The 15,102-nt window shown below is 39.6% G+C and overlaps 1 protein-coding gene across 2 annotated transcripts in view; it reads right to left on the bottom strand.

Moving 5' to 3' along the window:
• The window catches only part of CERS6 (ceramide synthase 6), a 325,839-nt gene that overhangs the window by 119,548 nt on the left and 191,189 nt on the right, over positions 1-15,102 (bottom strand). The window lies entirely within an intron of this gene.

Raw genomic sequence — 15,102 nt, 5'->3', positions numbered from 1 at the left:
AAATGAGATAATGTATGAAAAGGAGACTTGGAACCAATGACATACCACACAAAAATGCTTCACCAGCTAATAAACTATCAATCCCTAAAAGAGCAGGGCTTTGTCTTATGGACTGCCTGATAACTGCGATATCAATTCTTTCAGAAGACACATATTTGGAAACAGGACCAGGGCTTTGATATGTTAGACCAAATTCAGGATGAAGTCACTTTAAAAACCCTAAGCAAGGGTGTCTGGATGGCTCATTCGGTTAAGTGGCCAGCTTCGGTTCAGGTCATGATCTCACGGGTTTGGGAGTTCAAGCCCCACGTTGGGCTCTGGCCTGACAGCTCAGAGCCTGGAGCCTGTATTGGATTCTGTGTCTCCCTCTCTGTCCCTGCCCCACTTACATGCGTTCTCTCCTTCTCTCAAAAATAAACATTAAATAAATAAATACATACCCTAAGCAAATTATTTCTTTCTTTCTTCTTCCTTTTAATCCACAGAACTAATTTACTGTTGTTCCAAAGATGATGGAGGAGATAGTTAACATGACTATGAATGGCCACTGTGAAAGAGAAACATATCATCTGGCCCTCACAGATTATCCTTAAGAGGAGGAAGGGAAAGTGCTTCCCTTCATAAGACACGACATCCTCCTTGAAAATGGAGCTGGGGGGCACCTGGCTGGCTCAGTCAGGTAAACCTCTGACGCTTGAGTTCATCTCAGGTCATGGTCCCAGGGTTGTGGGATCAAGCCCTGTGTCTGGCTCTGCACTGAGTGTGGAGCCTCCTTAAGATATTCAATCTCTCTCTCTCTCTCTCTCTCTCTCTCTGTCTCTCTCTCCCCTTCTGCCCTCCCCAGCTCATGCTCACATGCTCGCTCTCTCTCAAATAATAAATAAATAAAGAAGAAAACAGAGCTGGAGGTGTTGTACAAAACCGCACCACTGCAACAGCCCTCCCTGTAAAGTATCACAAGTCTGACTTCTCTTTAATCATCTCAGCATTGCTAAAGGCAAGGTAGTTAGCGAGTCTAATCCTTGTCGCTTAAGAAAACCTACCACACAGATTACACATATGCCTCCCAAGAAGACATCCTCATCCTTTACAAACAAAAACACTTCTCCCTAGTTATCCTTACTTTCCTTTCTCTAACCACGCAGGCTCCTCAAGCCCAGGTTCGCTCCCACCCACCCACGCCACCCCTGCCCAATCCATAGGGCTTCCACAACCCCAAAAGCAGAGGGAAAGTATTTTTACCTATATTGTTCAGGAAGCATGAACACAAAAATGGCATATGAGGCAGTGAAAAATTGCTGATGCTTTTACAAGGGTGACCTTATTTGGTACCAGGAAAAATAAAAATGCATATTCAAAATTGTACAGAAAGAGATTTTCATGTTAACTGAAGGGCCACACTCACGCACCACATAACTGCCATCAGCACAGCCCTGGTAAGTAGACATTGGGCAAATCGTCACTTAAAAATCATTGGAAGTCAGAGGAAGTAGATAAAAGCAACCAGATACTGCCTCTGGAATGGAATGAATAGATAAAGGGGGAAAAGACACTTTAAACTGCCCTAGGATCTCCCTGTGAATTAATGTGGTGTTGACTTAAGTGCAGAAGTTAGGCTATTTCGTTTAAGGATGGCACTGATAATTGCTGATAAAGCCAAGGAAATGCAAAGGAATTAACAACTGATGAGCAATTCTCCATGTTCAGAGCAGGAGGAAAGGCTGTAGAAATAAAGTAACCAGCTCTGTCAATGATTTGACAGTTAACAGAGAGACACGATAATAGAGTGGGGGGCACTTTTCCTTCTCTCTTACTGGGACTGTTGGCCACTCCTTGGCATTTGTGACTCCTGTCCCTCCCTTCCTCTCATGAGATGCCAACTCCAAAACACCTACAGGAAAGAAAATGGAAAATCAAGGTATCTCTTATCCTACCAAAGTGGACAGATGTTTCTTTGGCCTTTATCATCTACTCCCCTAATGTCAGAATGAAACTTGGAGCAAGCAAACAACTACAGATAAGACATCAGTCGGTGGAACTGCAGCTCCTTTTTTAAAGGTCAAAAAAAGGGGCGCCTGGGTGGCACAGTCGGTTAAGCGTCCGACTTCAGCCAGGTCACGATCTCGCGGTCCGTGAGTTCGAGCCCCGCGTCGGGCTCTGGGCTGATGGCTCGGAGCCTGGAGCCTGTTTCCGATTCTGTGTCTCCCTCTCTCTCTGCCCCTCCCCCGTTCATGCTCTGTCTCTCTCTGTCCCAAAAATAAATAAAAAACGTTGAAAAAAAAATTTAAAGGTCAAAAAAAAATGTTCACCTTAGTATTTTTTTTTTTTTTGCCCCATTCTCTATTTTTGAAATTTGTTTCATTTCTTATACACCTTTCTTAACATAGCATAGCCATCAACCTCATGGGCAAATAAACAGCAGATCTGTTCAACAACTATTTATTGAGTATTTGCTTTCAGGGAACGACCTTGAGGCACTCACATTAAGGCTGGGTAGTATGTAGGTAACCATGTGACAAGGACAGCAACTGAGCTCTTCAGCATTCACTAAGGGGTTACAGGGTGTAAATGGGCGGGGGAGGTAGAAACAGGATGGATAGCCCAGAGGGAGCCAAAGAATGGGAAGAGGCAGGGAAAGGAAAGAGCGCTGAATCAGCTTGAACAAAGACTTATGTGATCAGCAGGGGTTAGCCAGGTCAGGACGGGGTGATTATCATTTCTGTCTACCACTGGCAAAATGACTTGCTACCAGGGGGGAAAAGCAGATCGCTCCCATTACAGAGTGAAATGTTCTACTTTCTAGTACAGTAAGTTAAAAGCTTTCATCTGTTGAAAAATGTAAAAATAGGATTTCTGGAAACCATATGCTTATATAATTTTAGTAGAAATCAAACACTTTAAAAATATTCTTACATTTTATCATTTCTCTCCCATCTTTCCTGCCATAAAATATCCATATTATGACATAATGTAATATCAGTGAAGAGGTTTGCTTTTCAGGATCTGACTGAACATCGAGATGGGCAATTTTTACTCAAAGAGGACATTTAACAGCTACAAATGTGGGAGAATAATCACATGACCTGAGGCCGAATGCCAGCTCCACTGCTTAAAGTTACTTAACCTCTTTGAGATTGTTTCCTTTCTATTTTAAATAGGTAATAATATAAACCTCAGAGGGCAGGGAGAAAATCAATTAAACACCACAATACAGGATTGGGCACAGAATAGCACATGGCAGCAGGGTGAGGAAGTGTGTGGGTGCTATGGTTGAAATATCCTTCTTTATCATTCCCTGAAAAGTCAGCTGTCTTCTCTTCTATAAATATCATACAACTGAAATATATTTTAAAATTATTTGCATTATGTATGAAACATAGCATTTTTTAAAAAGGAGTTTTTGTCTCCCCCTACCCCCCAAAAAAGTATTCACTATCTTCACTGAAATGTGTATATCTCTTGAATTTTTTTCCCCTTCCTGTTAAGTTAGTGACTCTAAATGGAAAACAAAGTTATTTCTACCCCTACGGAAAACAGAACAACAAAAAATAGCTAATAGCTATATTTTTTGCCAGGTAATAAGTAGTCATTTTGTTTATAAGTTTATTTTGAGAGAGAGTACATGTGCATAATAAGCAGGGGAGGGTTATAGAAAGAGGCCAGGAGGGAGGGAGAGAGAGGGAGAGAGAGGGAGAGAGGGAGGGAGAGAGAGAGAGAGAGAGAGCAGAGGAGGGGCAGAGAGAGAGGGAGAGAGAGAATCCCAAGCAGGCTCTGCGCTGCCAGCACAGAGCCCCACGTGGGGCTTGATCCCATGAACCGTCAGACCATGACCTGAGCCGAAATCAAGAGTCGAATACTCAACTGACTGAGCCACCTGGGAGTCCCTCCCCTCTTCTCTAAGTAACTTTCAAATATACACCCCACCCCCCCAAAAAAAAAATCTGCCTGTCTCCTCCTTTCTCTTTTTAAAAATTCAATATTACCTCTTCAGTACTGGGTAAGCTTTCATAACAAGCAGGAAATGCTTTACCTATTTGAAACTGACTTTCTGCCAACTTTTTTGGGCATCCCAACACAAAAATCCACAACTGATGTCAAGAGCTAGTTTTCACCAGCTTATGGACCAATGCCATGGATGACAGATAAATCAGGACTGCTTCAGTGGCCAACACAGCTCCCTGCCTCCAATTTTTATTGCTTCTAACTCACTCCTTATACTGCTCCAGCTCTAGTTCAGTTGTCTGTCACTATTCTTTTTACTAAACAGCAGCCAAATTCTTGACTGAGCAATCATGGCCTTCATCCATCTGCCCCATTTGTCTCTCCTCATCATCATGCCTGCTGTCTGCCCTCCTCTCCCGCCCCCAAAAAGAAACATGTACACACACACACACACACACACACGCACGCAAGTTCCAGCCTTACCACGGTCTATTCTTTCCCAACACTCTTCTTCCCTTCACCGCCTTTGCTTTTCATCAGCTGAGGCTTCCTTCATCTTTCACCCTCAACAGCACATCTTTAGTTTGGCCCTCCCTGAGGATCTTGTCAGAGTTCTCCCTACTCCTCTAATCTTAGAGTTCCACCTGTACCACCATTACAGAACTTTTATCATGTGAGCAAGTCATAGCCTCTATTAACTGGCAAACTCTATAAGGATGAGGAATATGGGGCCTTCCAGAGAAAACCTTCCGATTCTGTGCTATCCCAGTTCTGCATAAACATTTATTGCAGGAGCAGATGTGTTACCACCTGCAAATCATCTCCAGGGTTCATATGAGAGGCAACACAAAGTGACTCCAACTTTAGATGTGTCAAATGGAATTTCTCCCTGGATATACTAGTGGATGCCTTCTGAGAGATCAAGAGAGCTGAGTAGCTTTTCATAATATGGTAGGCTGAATAATGGCTTCCAAAAATATCCAAGTCCTAACCCCCGAATTTTGTGAAAATGTCATTTTATATGGCAAAAGCAACTTGCAGATGTGTTATGGTAAACATCTTGGATTGGGGAAGTTATCCTGGTTCATCCAGATGGGCCCTAACAATAATCACAAATGGCCCAAATAAAGAGAGACAGAGGGAGATATGACACCAGAAGGGGAGAAACTGACCTGATGACAGATGCAGAGATGGGAGGGATGAGGTCTGAAGATGGAGAGGAAGGAGGGGCCACCAGCCAAGGAACACAGGCAGCTGACAGGGAGCTGAAAAGGCAAGGAAACAAATTCTCCCCTACAACCTCTTGAAGGAACTGGCTCTGTAGGAACCTTGACTTTAGCCCAGAGAAAATGATGTCAGATTTCTGACCTCCAGAAGTGTAAAAGAATAAATCTGTGTTGTTTTCAGCCACTGTTTGCGGTAATTTGTTACAGCAGCCATGGAACACTAACACACATGTTCAGTGAGTATTTAGCCTTTCTGGGCACCACACTGTCACACAGTTCTCCAAGTGAGGTTCCTGGACCAGCATCAACATCATCACAATACGTATGTGGTGGAAATGCAGGCCTCATCGAAACCTACTGAATCAGAGTTCTGGGGGAACACTCAGCTATCCATGATTTAACAAGCTCTCTCGGTGATTCTGAGGTATGTTCAAGTCTGAGTACCACTGATGGAACATTTTCTCTTTGAACTTGGTAATTAACAGAATGTCATGCATTCTAGAAGGCGGAAATAATCTACTAGAACATCACTTCCTTGAAACAAGTGCTATGACAACACAATGTGAAAAATGGCAAGGACATCCTAAACATCCTGCAGTACAAATAACAAAAAAAGTCTTAAAATAACATGAGAAGCTACTACCAGTTCCTAAAGTCAATTTTATCTGTGCTTCAAGGTTTGAACCAGCAACAATCAGGTGTGACTGTTCACTGCATTCACCGGAGTTAACTGCCTATAAAATACTTTTCCTAGCAGGCAAAATAGATTTAAAAATTAATGGAACCACAAATCAGTACTTTTTCTAACAATGCCAATTCCTCTATTTTTCAGAGAGAGTCCATTTTGTACTTCTATCAATTTCTTGGCCTATAATTGCCACATTTAGCACATGAAGATAAAACCTTCGATGTTATATTCAGTGATTGCTTTTTAAATTCAAGTACATGTCAGGAGAAACTTAGAAAGGAAAAAGAGTAGCATTTCCAACATGGTATCTAAAAATGATCATTACGCGAAATTTTTGCATAATATTACACAATACCTATCTTCTAGAAAGGCAGATTTCATACCACAAACATCTATTTATTAAATGAATTGAGAAATAAATGTCACATCTTAATAAGAGATGATCATAATAATCAACCAGTGTCAAAATCTAAACTCTATTTTTAATTTCTACCTCTCATCTAAAGGGCTAGGTAAGTTACATAAGTAATGTGTAGAACTGTGTTTTACTTTGTGGCATTATTTGGTAATCTGAATTTTGCCAGTATCTGCTGACCACATTCCATGCTTATCAACACTTCTTGCACTGCACAGAAATCAACTAGGAGTCCATTCTCCGGAGTTAAAGGACTGGTTAACAAGGAGAAGTAAGTGGGAAACCATTTCCCTGCCTAGGATCTTGTAAATTAGGTCAACAGGACCCAAATCAAATAGTATCCACAGCATTTACTAATTTTGTTTCTACATGGCCCTGTTTTCATAATTCACATGAAATGCAGATAATTAGTAAAGCACCACTTTATAGCTTCAACCCCTAGTTCAAGGGAAAAAAAACAGATTAGGTTGTGAGAAGCCATAATTAGGAACAAAGTGAAAAAAAGAGCTACTTCTTAATTTATGCTTCACATGCCAATGATGCCTGCACACACACTCACACACACACACACACACACACACACACACACACACACAGCACTATAGTCTAGTTGTTACCTCCACCCTTCATATTGGATAACCTGTGCCAAATATAATTTTTCTGCTTATGCTGAACACCATGTACGTTATTATGAAATTCTGTGTTATGATATTTTATCATTTACTTTCAACCTTCTAATCAAGGATCTGCTATGGACAGAAGCTCATAACCACAAAGGGAGAAGTTGATAACTCACAACAGGGCTATTGCCTAAGAGAACAAACCATGTTTACTTATGCTGTGGTTACTGAATGCCCCCTACTATCCAAGTCTCTATAGAGATAATTCTTAGAATATTACAGTTAATGGCCTTGAGCAATAGGGGCCTTGACTTTAGAGGTTAATATTTCATTTAATTTTACTGCCAACCCTATGTACAATACTAATGGGAAAGAGGGTAACCACAAATGATAAAAATTCTCAGCTAATCTCTATACTTGATTTTAGTCATTAATTTTTAAGGTCTTTCCCCAAAAAACTTTTAAACAAAATTATTACAGAATAGCCAAGTAGCATATTTTTAATTTCATTACTCAAGTTTTTTGGGCACTATCTAACTGTACTGTCAGCAGGATATCAAACACTATGGGGAAATACGCCCATGATACGAAGCCCTGTCTTGAGCTGCTTATAGAATTGGATGGAAATAAACTTGAGATATAAGCACATAGATAAGACACTTACTACTTAAGTATGGAATAATATTGTATGATAATAATAATGACAACTCCTACTGATCAAACACCTTCCATGGTTCAGGAATCAAGCTAGCTGCTTTACTACACACAATACAAAAATACTACAAAACAGGATGCACTAAAGTAGAGATTTAAAGGGCCCTAAGTTACAGGTTTTCCATCATGAGGGGGATCTGTGAAAAATCAGCGCTGAAGAATCATCTTTGGGTAAAGATGAGGAAGGTCATTCTAAGTAAACCCAGGAATAACAATGTACCTGGCCTGCTTATGACAAGAATATTTGGAGCAGTGGAAAAGGATAGAGGCTGGGGGACAGTTTTTCCCTATATTTGTCTTTGTCAGAAGTGCTGATGATCACAGGAAAAGCCAGGGACCTTGTTCAGTGAAGTTTCTGTGGCAAGCTAGGGCAGAAGCCTCAAGAATAAATCAAGGGGGCAAAAATACACAATGGAGACAGAGTAGTCTCTTCAATAAATTGTGCTGGAAAAACTGGATATCCACATGGAAAAAATGAAATTGGACCCTTCACAAAAATCAACTCAAAGTGGATTAAAGCTTTAAAAATAAAATCTAAAACTATAAAACCCCTAAAATAAAATCTAAGGGAAAAGCTTCTTGATACTGCCCTTGGCAACGATTTCTTGGTTAGGACACTAAAAGCACAGGCAACAAAAGCAAAAATAGACTAATGGGACTACATCAAACTAAAAAACTTCTGCAGAGCAAAGGAAATAATCAGCAAAGTGAAAAGGCAACCTACAGAATGGGAGAAAATATTTGTAAATCACACACACCTGATAAAGGGTTACTATCCAAAATACATAAGGAACTCCTGAAACTCAATAGCAAACAAACAAACAAACAGATTTAAAAATGGGCAAAGACCTGAATAGACATTTCCCCCAAGAAAAGGTAAATTGAAAGATGCTCAACATCACTAATCATCAAAAAAATGCAAATCAAAACCACAATGAGGTATCACCTCGCATCTGTTTGGATGGTATTACCAAAAAAAAAAAAAAAAAAAAAAAAAAAGCAAAAGATAAGTGTTGGCAATGATGTGGAGGAAAGGGAACCCTTGTGCATTGCTACTGGGAATGTAAGTTGGTGCACCCACTATGGATAAAAGCTTAGAGACTTTTCAAAAAACTATATGACCCGGCAACTCTACCTCTGGAAACCAAAAGAAATGAAATCAGGATCTCAAAGAGATATCTGCATATCCATGCCCCACTGCAGTTATTATTCACAATGGCAAAGAAAACAGAAAATAGGAAACAACTTCAATATCTATCTACAGATGACTGGATAAAGAAAATGTGGTTTATAAATACAATGGAATACTATTCAGCATTAAAAAATAAGGAAATCCTGCCATTTGCTACAATGTAGATGAACTTAAAGACATTGTGATAAGTGAAATAAGCCAGACACAGAAGAACAAATTCTATGGGATCTCATTTATATGGGATATGTAGAAGTAGAGAGTAGAATTATGGTTACTAGGAGCTTGGGGGAGGAGGAATTGGAGAGGTATATCTAGTTTTAACTTAAGTAAAATGCATAGTCTTAAAGATCTATTGTATAGCACATGGTGCATATAGTTAACAATCCTGTATTGCATACTTAAAATTTTAAGAAGATGGATTTTATGTTAAATGTTCTTATCAAAAAAGAGGGAGAGAGGAAACTTCTAGAGATGATAGAGGAGTTTAAGCATTGTATATGGTGATGCTTTCATGGGTACACAGTTATCTTCAAACTTATCAAACTGTATATATTAAATATGTCCAAATTTTTGCATGTCAATCACACTTCAATGAAAAATAATTACATAAAAATAAATGAATAAGAATAAATTAGTTAAATGTCTAGATGGAGAGGACACTCTGATAAATATGACACCTACCTGGAATTTGAAAGTGAGGATGTTGGGGCAGAGAAGAGTAAAGCAGGATTTTAGGGAAGGACCAGTGGTTTGAGCAATCATGTTGCTTGTGGTAGGTTACAATAGGAATAGTAATGTCAATATCTGGTGATTAGGCTCTGCTGGCAGGGATTGAGGATGTAATTTCACAGCAATTCACAGATGGATGAGGCTGGGAGAGCAGAGGTAACTGAAATGACTCTCCACCATTATCCTTAGTTCCCAACCCCCATCCATTCACCACTTTGGGTATGTGGAAGAAGGGCAGGGAACAAAGAGAAGACATAGAGAAGAATCAGAGCCACAGGTTAATAAGATGAGAGATGGCAGATTGGGGTCAGGGAGGAAGAAGGATGCCCCCTCCAAACAAACACCAGATATCTTTACAATGAGGACATGCAGGGGAACTAAGCCATCTTTTCTCTAATGCAAGTCAAATTTTCAAACACATTTCCAGTTTCATTTTCTGATTTCCCCTCTGTAATCCCAAATAAACCCTGTATTTTTCCAGGTTTCCTATTCTGTACTCTCCATCTAAGAATGCTTTCACTAACCCCCCATATCAATGCGAAGCCATCTATTAGGGTTCAAACTAAATACTACCTCTCCAAATTTTCTTCAATTTCCTCAATTAGATCCCCTTTCCCTGCTCAGAAGGAATCCTATACTTCTGTCATTTACCACCAAGTATAAGTATATACAGAGGAATCTTAACTCCTCTGACATATTACAAGATTCTTGAAGGCAGGAACCATGGGTTCCCTCTCCTATCTGCTACTATGTCTTGGTCTAGTAGATGCTTAATAAATGTTAGTTAGCTACACTGAATTAAATTCCTATGCTACGGATGATCTTAGGGAAGAGAAGAACAATACTCATTAGTTCAGGGACTCAGACCGTCTTGCTAACTTCTTTTTCAATGATGCTTAGAATAATCCCAGTGAAAGGGTAGGTGCTCAATAGATACTGAATAAAAGAATGAACAAATGAACAGAGAGCAGTATTTTCCAGGGGTAATAGACAGAAGCTCTTGAAAGAGCCATGAATGGAATGCCCTTTAAATAAGAGCTTTTGATCCTCAACTGCCTTGTGCCCACATTTCCACTCAGCAACATATAGCAACTGCTTATATGCAAGCTATAGGATTATCAGAAACCACTGAGTTTTTTTTTAATTGAGTATGACTTACATATCATAAAGTGCAAAAGTCTAAGTACACAGAAATTCACTATATGTTTACATATGTGCACACCTATGTTACCATCACCTGACCAAGATCTAGAAGAGTTCCAGCACTCCAGCAGGCTCCCTTGCCCAGGCCCTCACCCCTGTAAAACTACCTCTATCACTATAGATTAATTTAGCCTGAAAAAAGTTATTTTATCCTTTCCATTCATGAATTCCTCGAGGACAAAATGGCCTTCTTCTATGTGCTTTGAATAGTCATTCCAAGGTAAATGACACCACCACACTTTTGGTCAAAAAATCCTAAACAATAACAGCAGTAGCCTTTAGCAAGCAGGCCTATTATCATGTGCATTAATAAAGGAGAAGCGCACCAAATGAAAACAAAACACTAAACCATTTGTCCCACCTTACAGAAAACTGTAGTTGACCCAGTATTCAGATGCTCTCTGAACCAGTTTTATGGAGCCACACGCAGAGCTGTAATCAGAGCATGAGCTAGTCAGATAGGGAGGCCCGCTGCTCTGCTCCACATCAGATACTTGTCCTAAGTACCCCCGCCCCCACCATCACATCACACAAACAAGACTGGGTCTTTCCTGAAGAGACAGAACACCAGTTTTACAAGCAGAAGTAGACCATCTCATTATTTCTTCCCAAAAGCTATCATTTTTAAGCAATGAACATCTGGTTTGTTTCATTATTGTTGATGAGGAAAATGCTTTTTATGATGACCATTGTTTGTGAAAGCTATTAGCTCTCAGATTTTATTAAGACAAACCTTAGTGAGAATAATGCTTTTTTTGTTGAATTCAGTAATGGATTTTTTTTTTTTTAACGTCAGATACGATTCAGCTAATGCAGAGTGAATGTGCAGGTACAGATTTTGATACATGGATCAATATTTCATATCAAATTACCTGAACTCTTCTGAGAGTGACTAGTTTTCTATTCCCCATGGAAACAGGAGAGGAATACTAATGCAATCCAGTTTTCAGGCACTGCCCTAAGCCAGAGGAAGCCTGTAGTGCTAGCTTTGTTACAGCATATAAATGAGGACCAATGTTTTTCACAGTCAAGCTCAGCCCTAAACTTTTGAGAAGTGTAAACCTATGCCTTTAGGGCACTGTCTAATAATGAACATTTTACTCATGTAAATGAGTGTTATTTTAGTAGCCTCTAAAACAGAAGTTCGCTTTTTCTTTATTTTTAGACCTTCTACAAGGTTGACATTTTATTAAGTGACCTGAAAAAACTAAGATTCACGGTTTGATCAAACCACAAATCAAATCCACAAACCCTTGTGTAAATAATTACATAAAAGCAAGTATCACTCAGTGATACTTGCCACTTGTACTTCAGAATCGGCACAAACATTTTGTCCTCCTACAACAAAAGTCCATTTCAGCTTTGTGAACTCCTCCAAGTCCTGAAATCCTACCTCACCGCCTGCAGGATGCCGTTGGTGTGAGATGTCATTCCTTCAAGACAAAGCCCGAACACAAAGCAAAGACAACCTGGGTAAAGGCTTCTCCGTGCTCTTTAGAGAAAATTATACACACCCCAAATTAAACTCCTGCATCTCATTAAATAAAAAAACCTATAAGCTGTAACCCCCGTGCTGATGAAATGGCTTTATTATCTGAACGTTTTAATTTTTCCTAGTGAACAATTTCACCTACTGCACATTCCCTAAATTAGAGCATATTGAGTTGTTCCAACCAGCTTCTTAGTGTGAATAGTGTATTTATGGTTTGCTAGTCACAATGTAGAAAGTAAATATGTATCACAGAAGGGGAGAAAAAATTGTATTGCATAATTACATTGGTTTGTGTAAAAAGGGGCATCTGTACCAGTCTGAAAATTAGCAGACAATTTATGTTGAGATTCAAAAATACTAAGAATGAAGCAAACCACAGATTTTCAGCTTTGCAAGCAGATAAATAAAGCAAGAATGGTGCTTAATGTGGGCCTTTTGTATACAATCAGTAAACTTAATTCTGTCGTCATAACGGTCACTAAGCTTAACTCTGTAGACTAGAAAAATATAGTCATAGGACAGACCTTTGCTTTTTCTTAAGTGGTCAGTCCTTATCAGTCCAGTAGATCCACAGAGTCCCTAGTGAAGCCTGGATACAAGTAGGCCACAATGTCAATAACATCTGCATTTAAATTCCAGCCCTCCCACTGACTAGCTCTGTAACCTTGGGCAAATTACTGATCCCTACTTAGCCTTGGTTTCTTTATGAGGATGAGAAGGTACACAGTACAATGCAAGAGAAGCAAACTCTGAGTGATCAATACAATGCCTGGCCCATACTGAGTACTTAATGAAGTAAAGCTATCATGACTTTGGTTGCTATGTGATTATTTTCAGTGATTCCAATTTTTATCCTGGCTGTGTACTAAGCCAAGAGTTTTTCCAAGTCACTGGAACCTACACCAAAACAGGTGGGACTTTCATTATGGGAGTTTTCTTAAAGTGCTAAATGGAAGTGGGGATTCTACTATGGAAACAGAGCCTGAATCTCATCAGAATCCCACCGGAGACTAAAAGAGCTTCTTCAAAAGTCAATATTATGTCATTCTGGGGCATCGGGATCAAGATGATCATGGAAAATAAGCCTGTGGGAGAAAATTAAGGGACTGGGGCAGCGAGAACGAGGCAAACACGGACGGTGGGGTTTTGTTTGTTTTTTTAATGAAATTTCTGTATCTCTTTGCCATTTAAGTAGAATTCCACTTTTTAAAAAAATTTTCTCCTTTTTAAAAGTTACAACTACAAGCTCTTTCAAACCCAAATATACCTAAGTTACGTGCAGTCATTTCCATTCAAATGCCCACATCTCCGGGTTCATATTTTTAACAGAAAAGAAAGTAGTTAATTTATCTGCAGTTCTGCCTTTCTAAAAGGAATCTTCATTTTGGGGGCACCTGGGTGGCTCAGCCGGTTGAGCATCTGACTTCAGCTCAGGTCATGATCTCAGGGTTTGTGGGTTCGAGCCCTGCATCGGGCTCTGCGCTGACAGCTCAGAGACTGGAGCCTACTTCGGATTCTGTGTCTCCCTCTCTCTCTACCCCTCCCATGCTCGTTCTCTCTCTCTCTCTCTCTCTTTCAAAGGTGAATAAACATCAAAACAAATAAAAATTAAAAAAAAGGAACCTTCATTTTTACCTATTACCTTTCATTTATCTTATATAAATGTTAATTTTTTCATGTACAGTTCTACTAAACATTTTATTAGGACTATAAATAATATGGTTACTTTACAGTTATTACTTATTTATTTATTTTGAGGGGAGAGGGGCAGAGAGAGAAGGAGAGAGAAAATCCCAAGCAGGCTCCGCACTGTCAGCACGGAGTCCAACACGGGGCTCAAACTCACAACCGTGAGATCATGACCTGAGCTGAAACCAGGAGTCAGATGCTTAACCAGCCACCCCAGGAACCCCATTTATTTTTAAATAGTTCCATGATATTTTATCATTTTGATAACAATAATTTAAACAATCCTATTAATATTAGACATTAAGATTGCTTTAAGTTCTGTTTGGATTTGCTGTAATTTGCATTGCATACAGTGTGCATATGTACATTCACACATATTTTTAAAGCTGTAATAAATAACCACAGACATATATTTTTTGCTCCTGTGTAATTCCTTGCTCAAGATTAATTCACAGGAGTTGAACTGCCGAGTGACGGTATGTGAACATACTTACAGTTATTATTCCACGTCACCACTCTGCTTTCTAAGTAGGTTGTACCAGCTTGCCAGAATTACTGGCTATTTCAAATTCTTCTCTGAATTTTGGTGTACAAGTTTTTTAAACGTTCTGTTAGTCCATGTTACTGATTTTAGAGATATAGCAATTAAATCCCAGAGAGAGTAAGTAACTTCTTAAGGCTGCAAAACTGATTAATGGCAGAATTCAATCTCAAACCCAGGTCTTCTGACTACTTCTTCAGGGCCCTTCGTGTACCACATTATCCTCAGGTTTTCACCAGCTTCAGAACATCCTCCTCAGATAGAATGCCAGACCCAAGTCAACAGAGAAGGGCAAATGCCGGGTACAAGGGAAATCAGAAAATATTCAAGAGGGTACATGCAGGTAAAAGGGAAAAAGGAAGAACAAAAAGAAACGTGGAAGGACAATGTCCCAAGGCCATTCCAGATATTTCCATTCCAGAAAATGCATTTACCCATTTGTAAGCATCAAAGCATAGCCACAACAGGGATCTTAACCTGGCTTGGAGGGGGCCACAACTTTGTAAGTTTCATGTCAAGGGATTACAAGAGAGCTAAGCACTCACAGCCCCCAACAGAGCCCACCTCTCTCAACCAGTAATAATTAGTGTTCTCACTTACATTTTTAAAATACTTTATAGCTTCCACAGCACTCCTACACAAAAGCTGAGG

The sequence above is a fragment of the Panthera leo genome, chromosome C1 (assembly GCF_018350215.1).
Source record: "Panthera leo isolate Ple1 chromosome C1, P.leo_Ple1_pat1.1, whole genome shotgun sequence".
Taxonomy (NCBI): domain Eukaryota; kingdom Metazoa; phylum Chordata; class Mammalia; order Carnivora; family Felidae; genus Panthera; species Panthera leo.
The sequence above is the reverse complement of the archived record's forward strand: the minus strand, read 5'-3'. Positions and strand labels throughout refer to the sequence as shown.